This window comes from Choloepus didactylus, chromosome 5 (genome assembly GCF_015220235.1).
Source record: "Choloepus didactylus isolate mChoDid1 chromosome 5, mChoDid1.pri, whole genome shotgun sequence".
NCBI lineage: Eukaryota > Metazoa > Chordata > Mammalia > Pilosa > Megalonychidae > Choloepus > Choloepus didactylus.
Window position 1 is genome coordinate 88266281 of NC_051311.1, and position 7693 is coordinate 88273973.

The 7693-nt window shown below is 36.0% G+C and overlaps 2 pseudogenes; both read right to left on the bottom strand.

Annotated features, from left to right (window-relative positions):
* Positions 1-3353: 3353 nt before the first annotated feature.
* LOC119534255 lies at positions 3354-4090 on the bottom strand (annotated as a pseudogene).
* A 2179-nt stretch (positions 4091-6269) lies between these two features.
* LOC119534257 lies at positions 6270-6670 on the bottom strand (annotated as a pseudogene).
* Between the last annotated feature and the right edge of the window lie 1023 nt (positions 6671-7693).

The window sequence follows — 7693 nt, forward strand, 5'->3', positions numbered from 1 at the left end:
GATTAAAAATTCCCTAGAGAGGTTCAGCAGAAGATTGGACTTTTGAGAGAATCAGAGAACTTGGAGATAAGACAGTTGAACTCATTCAGTCTGGGGAACAGACAAAGTAAGATTGAAGAAAAGTGAACAGAGCTTGAGAAACCTGTAGGACACAATCAAGCTTACTAATATAAGTACTGTGGGAGTCCCAAAAGGGGAAGAAACAGAGAAATAATAGCTGAAAACTTCCCAAATGTAACGTAAGACATGAATACACACATCCAGGATGCTCAATGAACTCCAAACAAGATAAACCCAAATAGACCTATACCGCAGCATTCTTAATCAAACTGTCAAAGGCCAAAGGTAAAGAGAGAAGTCTGAAGGCCACAAGAGAGAAGAAATATGTCACATACAAGAGAGCCTCAATAGGATTAAATGCTTATTTCTTCTCATCAGGAACTGTGGAGGCAGAAGGCAATAGGATGACATATTTAAAGTGCTGAAAGCAAAAAATTGCCAACCAAGAATTCTATCACTGGCAAAACTGTCTTTCAAGAATGAGGGATAAATGAAGACATTCTTAGATAACCAAAAGCTGAGGGAGTTCATCGCCACTACACTGGCCCTACAAGAGATGCTAAAGAGAGTTCTGCAGGTTGAAAGGAAAGGACAATAGACAATAGATTGAAGCTGCATGAAGAAATAAAGATCCCCAGTTAGGGTAGTGACATGAGTAAACATGAATGCTAGTACTATTGTGTTTTTGGTTTGTATCTCCACTTTTTACTTCCTATGGGATCTAAAAGGCATATGTATAAAATGTAATAAGAAATCAGTGGTTTTGAACTCATAATGTATAAGCATGTCATTTGTGACAAAAACTATATAAAGGTGGGGAGATAATGGGGTATAGGAACATAGTTTGTGTATACTATTGAAGTTAAGTTGGTATCAAAGCTAAGAAGATTGCTTTAGATTTGGAATGTTAAATTTAAGCCCCCATGGTTACTGCAAAGAAAATATTGGAGAATATGCAAGCTTATAGAGAAAGAAATTAGAGTACAGGTTGTCAGGGGTAGAGTAGGGGCAGGAACAATAGGGGGTAAATGCGTATTGGATGTAGGGTTTCTGTTTGGGGAAATGGGAAATTTTTAATAGTAGAAGATGGTGAGTGTACTGTAATATTGTCAATGTGATTAATCCCACTGAAAGCATCGTTGGGAGTGGTTGAGATGGGAAAGTTCATGTTGTATGTATGTTTACACAATTAGAAAAAAAAAGCAACTAAGAGCCACTGACAATTAAAAGCAATGTATGATCCTGGATGGGATCTAGCAAGGGAGGAGAAAAGGCACAAAAGGACATTATTTAGATATATGGAAAAATTAGATTATAGACTGTAAGCTTTGCATCAATGTTATATTTCTTGAACTTGATAACAGTGCTTAAAGATGTTTATATAAGTGAATATCCTTGTTTTTAGGCAATGCACATGGCAATATTAAGTGTACAAGGAGCATGATGTGTATTACCTACACTCAGAATGGATTGATAAACAGATAGACAAACATACACAGATAGATGATGGATGGATAGATAGGTAGATGAGATGGCAAATGTTGCAGAATGTTGAAATTGTTGTATCTGGGTATCAGGCCATGGTGGTAAAGTAAGTGTATGTTGTAGTTCTCTGTATGGGTTTGTATCTTTTTTTGTAACTATCCTGTAAGTTTGAAAGTATTTCAAAATGAAAAGTTAAAGAAAAGATCCTCCTACACACAAAGAAGTGCAGAAAGTTAACCTACTTAAAATTTTAACTTAAATGTCTGCTCAACTTTTTGTGCTGTTGTATATGCGTCTTCATCTAGAAATGGCAGAGTTTGCATAGAATCAAAATAACAAGGCAATTCCATCCATTCAGCAAAAATCGGAGTGCATTGTTTAGGGCTATGTTGATACTTGAATGTGTTTTTTATGTTGTTGAGATTTTACAAAGCAAAGTCACTGTTTTGTTTTAGATGATGAGTTACTAGAAAATGGTCTTTATCTGTGTAAGTATAATAGGTCAGCAGCAGGAACAGAGGACATTGGCTGAGTTCATAGTTACAGCTTGATGTGGCGCCACGCAAATCTTGCCTCTCCCAGTGGGGGACTCTGGATAGGCTCTCGGGCACCCACCTTGAAGTACTAGAATGATGGGGGAGGCATGGTGCTTTCTTATTATCCCTGCCACTACTGACGATGAGGAAAAGATGTAGATATAGGAGAGTTTAGTGGATGAAGAAGGCGGTGCCTGGAAGTGGCAGGAAGAAACTATTACAGATACTAGACATTAGAAGGGTAGGGGTTCAGAGAAAGCAGAACCTGCTTCAGACTGCAAGAAAGAGTTGGGCTGCTCTTAGACTGACTGGGGTCTGTCTGGTCATTACTCTGCCAGGTACCAGCTGAGGGACACTGGGCAATTCTCTGTGTGCCTGGGTTTCCTTTTCTGTTACATAAAGAAAATAAGCTCAGCCACATCGACTGGCTGTAATGAAGAATGAATTTACATGGCTATTTTTTTTTTGCACACGAGTAACTTATTTTTAATAAAATACATCATTCTGTTTACATAAGCTAAACAATCTAAACCTTTTAGATATTAGGTAGTGCAGGTAGAGGGAAATGTTTGATTCTATAAAATGATTGTTAATGAAAAACAGATTCTGATCTAAACTTTCATAGTGAAAAATCATGAATGTGGATTCATGGTACTTTATAAGACTATCATTTAAAGAAGATCAACCTAGAGGAAACAAAAAACTTCCAAACTCAGGAAAAACTTAATTTAAAAATTTGTAAAATTTTTACAATTTAGGAAAAACACTTGGTTCCATATTACTTAGTTCATTTAGCTAAACTTTTAAATTGTTTCTCTTACATATAAAATTATTATGTGTGGAGACAAAATGTTAAAAGCGGTGCTTAAGTGGTATTTATAGTAAAAATTATTATTTTATTTAACTTCTTAGATTACTTTCTTTTTATCTTGTACCTTATTAAAGTATTACACTCAATGTCAATTTTTCTGTCTCATATTTCTTTGTTATGCATTGCATTTTTCTTTTAAATATTAATTGTACAAGTAATACATGCTGATGGTAAAAATTTTTTACAATCTGTAAGTAAAACAGATTTAACCCCTAATTACACTCTCTTCTCCAAAGGTAATCACTTTAACATTTTAGAACGTGCTTTTCTCTAGCAAGTTATATGCATTTTTGAACAAATATCTGTGATATGATTGGTGAATAATGTTTTAGTCATTCATTGTATTTTCATGCCTGAGCATAATTTTCCAATTGTCCAAAAACATGTTGATGTGCTAAATTTTATTTGTCTGTAAATAGATATAACTTTTCAAATATGTAGTCAATTCCCCAACTTTTATGTCATTCTTCAAAACCATCAACCTTCTCAAGGCAATTAATATTGCATTTTGTGCCAAACAACCTGTTAATTTCAGTGTCTGGAATATTAAATGGTGGGCCTGCATGTTTAGTTGGATCATAAGAAACAGCAGATGTGAAGTAGCGGAACCCTTTTCTTGTTAGGGACAATATTATATCAATATAGCGTTCTCAATCACCTGGATTAATGGTGACTAAGACTCCTCTATCCCAAATCCTGTCAAATTTGCCAGTATTTACTCTGGAAAGATAAAAAATGCTGCAACAGTACGATGAAATGTTCCCTGAAGAACTCTTAAATACTTTGGCTCCAGGAATTTCAGCAGTTGGTTCTTCTGAGTAAGAAAATTGTGCTCTGTAAAAAATTTTCGAATCCCAAGTTCACTGATCTCCACACCTATTATGCTGTGTCCCAGATCTGCAAACCATCTCATCTCAACTGCTTTTCCACAAAGAGGAAAAAATATCCTGACTCCACTCTTGCTTTTAAAAAAAGTATCCAAATGCTTCTTTAATAGCTGATGTCTTTGTTCTTGATGAAATGCAATGTTGCGGCTCACTCACTTTTCTTGCCATTGTTCTAGAGCTAGGATTCAGTTTTTCCATACCAGATTATCAGGGTACTCTTTAATTTCAAGTAGAGGTCTCGGATCATTCATTGTTTCGTAGACATCTTTGCCTCAAAAGCAGGTCTCCAGTGTCTCTTCAGCCACCTGCTGCCTGCCACTCACATGGCTATTCTTTATGCAAAACGTAAATATATGATACATTATTTCATGGCAGACCAAATATACATATATTTCTGTTCACCCTTTTTATGGAGTATTAATCTCTTTCCTGTTCTCCTTTGCCTTAGTAGATTCGTTGGAATTTTTGGTTCCTGTCTCCACCTTATTTAGCTCTGTCTCAGCAGTACTGCATGGTTAGTCTTAATGCTCTTTTGTTTTGCTAACTGCTATGTAATGTTTCTAGTCTAGATTACTAAATTTACTCTCCTCTCTTAAGTATGTAATTGAGGAAATTGATCGTGCTTATTCACCCTATGCCTTACTACTTCTCAGATGTCTTTATGCCTGAAAACTCATGGGCTCCAGACCAAGGACAGCTGTTGAAAGCACTGTTACACTGAACTCTACCCAAGGAAAGAAGCCTTAATTGTCTTAAAGAAAAAGCAGATGAGTATTGGTTCACAGACCATTATGAAATACAAATGTAGATTCACTTCACTTACAGATCCAGTGAAAATTTGGTGTGTACCTGTGTGTGGAATAGATTGAAGAGGAGACTTTAAAAAACTGTCATAATTTGTCTGATTTTTGAAGAAAACTGTATTCTTTTTTTAAAGCAGTTTTACTGAGATATATTCACATACCATACAATCCATCCAAAGTGTATATAATCAATGGGATTTTAGTATAATCACAGAATTGTGCATTCATCACCACAATCAATTTTAGAGCATTTTCATTACTCCAAAAAGAAAAACTATACCCCTTAGCAGTCACTTCTCAATCCCTCTATCCTGCCCCAACCCTAAATAACCACTAATCTAATTCTATCTCTATAAATTTATTTATATTTATATTGTATGTAAATGAAATCATACAATATGTAGTATTTTGTGTCTGGTTTCTTTCCTGTAGCATAAATTTTTTTAAGAATTGTTTTTTTTAATTAGAGAAGTTTGCAGAAACGTCATGTAAAAAACACATTCCCATACACCCCCGTATTGTTGACGCTTTGTATTAGTGTGTTACCTTTGTTACAACTGATAAAAGAATATTAAAATATTACTGTTGACTATAGTCCATAAGTTACATTAGGTGTATTTTTTCCATATACCACCCTATTATTAAAATCTTGTAATAGTGTCCTACATTTGTTATAATTCATGAAAGAACCTTCTTATACTTCTATCATTAACCAGAGTCCATTGTCCACAACAGGATTCACTGTTATACAGTCCTATGTTTTGTCTTCTGAGTTTTATTCTAGTAACATACACAACCCAAAACTTCCACTTCCAACCACATTCACAAGCATCATTCAGTTGTTAATTATACTCACAATAATGTGCAACCATCACTACTATCCATTTCTAAATATTTACAATTAACTTAAATAGAAAGTCCATACAAATTAGACATCAGCTCCCCATTCTCCACCTCTGTTCTATTTCTTGGTAACCTATATTCTAGATTTTAACTCTGTGAGTTTGCTTATAATAATTAGTTCATATCAGTAAAATCATATAATATTTGTCCTTTCGCGTTTGGCTTATTTCACTCGGCATAATGTCCTCAGGGTTCATCATGTTGTCACATGCATCAGGATTTCATTCCATCTTACAGCTGAATAATATTCCGTCATAGGTATATACCAGATTTTTTTATCCATTCGTCGATTGATGGACATGTGGGTTGCTTCCATCTTTTGGCTACAGTGAATAATGCCACTTGAACATCGGTGTGCATATGTCTTTTTGAGTCACTGCTTTCATTTCTTCTGGGTATATACTTAGTAGCAGGATTGCTAGATCATAGGGTAATTCTACACTTAGCTTCCTGAGGAAATGCCAAACTGTCTTCCACAGTGGCTGCACCCTTTTACATTCCCAGCAGCAGAGAATGAGTGTGCCTGTTTCTTTTTTTAAAAAAAATACAGATGCACTTTATTAAAAAAAAAATAGAACAAGGAACACAATGTTATTTTCTTTGCTTTCTGATCCTTTGCTTTCTGAAGTCCTTTAAACAGTGAAATGGCAAAGAACATCACACAGTTTAAATAACATAGGCAAATGTGTTTGAAAAGCCATTCGGGTGCAAGTAAGCACAAAGATTATGAATCACAGAACACTGAATTTTCCAGAGTGAAATCATACCACAACTGTGATAAGCTTTCACTGACATCATAGGAGAGTAAGTGGTCGGGAAGGTTGTTGCTGGTGCCCTGCAGCCAGCACATGCGGGTCCAGGGTTAAGGGGATTTCGCTCGGGAGCTCGGCCATCAATGAGCTGTTTTCCACAGTCTGCCTTGCCTTATTTTCTGTCTCACGGCCTGCTACTGTCACACTGGATGAATTTTCTTTACCAGTCTCCAAAGGTTGGTTGCCTTCCACTTCTGAAGTGTTGTCTCTTGCTGCCATTCTTTGCTTATTTGCAAAGGACAGATCCTTATGCTTCTGTCTGTGGTACTTAGGGCTTTTTAGATTCAGGAGGCTTTCTGAAGAAGTGAAACATTTTTGTGGCTGCTGCTGCTGCTGCTATCTGTGGCCTTCCCAGAAGTCCCCTGCCACACAGACACAGGTGCCCGACATCCCACTTCTGGGGTAAAGTCACGGTGGGGACACACGAGACCTAGTGTTCCTATTTCTACTCGTCCTCTCCACACTGAAAGTTTTCTGTGTTTGTGTGTGTGTGTGTGTGTTTAATAGTAGCCATTCTAGTGGGTGTGAAATCATATCTCATTGTGGTTTTGATTTGCAAACCACTAATAGCTATTGAAATTGAGCAAGTTTTCATGTGCTTTTTAGCCATTTGTATTTCCTGTTTGGAAATACGTTATTCAAGTCTTTTGCCTATTTTTTAACTGGGTTGTTTATCTTTCTATTGTTGAGTTGTAGGATTTCCTTTTATTTTCTGGATATTAAATCCTTGTCAGATATGTGGTTTCTAAGTATTTTCTCCCATTGTGTAGGTTGCCATTTCATCCTCTTGACAACTCCTTTGAAACACAAACATTTTAATTTTGAGGCGGTCCCATTTATCTATTTTTTCATTCATTGCTTGTGCTTTGGGTGTCAAGACCAAGAAATCGTTGCCTACCACAAGACCTAGAAGTTTCTTCCTCCATTTATTTCTAGGAATTTTATGGTCCTGGTTCATATATTTAAGTCTTTGATCCATTTTGAGTTAATTTTCATATATGGTATGAGAGAGGGATCCTCTTTCATTCTTTTGCATATGGATAACCAGTTCTCCCAGCACCATTTGTTGAAGACTATTCTTTCCCAGTTGGGTAATCTTGGCAGCCTTGTCAAATATAAATTGACCATAGATGTGAGGGCTTATTTCTGAACTCTCAATTTGATTCCATTGGTCAATAAATCTATCTTTACACTAGTACCATGCTGTTTTGATCACTGTAGTTTTGTAATATGCTTTTAAGTCAGGAAGCATGAGTCCTCCAACTTTATTCTTCTTTTTCAAGATGTTTTTGGCTATTCAGTGCCACTAACCCTTCCAAATAAATTTGATAATTGG